The sequence below is a fragment of the Nanorana parkeri genome, unplaced genomic scaffold, assembly GCF_000935625.1.
Source record: "Nanorana parkeri isolate BGI_ZX_2015 unplaced genomic scaffold, ASM93562v1 scaffold2113, whole genome shotgun sequence".
NCBI classification, from domain to species: Eukaryota; Metazoa; Chordata; class Amphibia; order Anura; family Dicroglossidae; genus Nanorana; species Nanorana parkeri.
The window spans coordinates 203,883-204,195 of record NW_017308381.1 but is presented as its reverse complement, the minus strand read 5'-3'; positions in this window follow the sequence as shown (position 1 = coordinate 204,195).

Genomic DNA, 313 nt, shown 5'->3' with positions numbered 1-313 from the left:
GGGGCCCCTGGGGGCCGTGATACAAAGTTTCTACATGGAAGGAGAATGGAAACAATTCAGTGTGACAAATACAAAGGGGACACAAGTATCCGACGCTCCCTAAAACATCGAATGATGGAGACTGATGGAGGGAGCGTCGCCGGGATGGAGGGAGCGTCGCCGGGATGGGGGGAGCGTCACCGGGATGGAGGGAACGTCGCCGGGATGGAGGGAACGTCACCAGGATGGAGGGAACGTCGCCGGGATGGAGGGAGCGTCGCTGGGATGGAGGGAGCGTCGCTGGGATGGAGGGAGCGTCACTGGGATGGAGGGA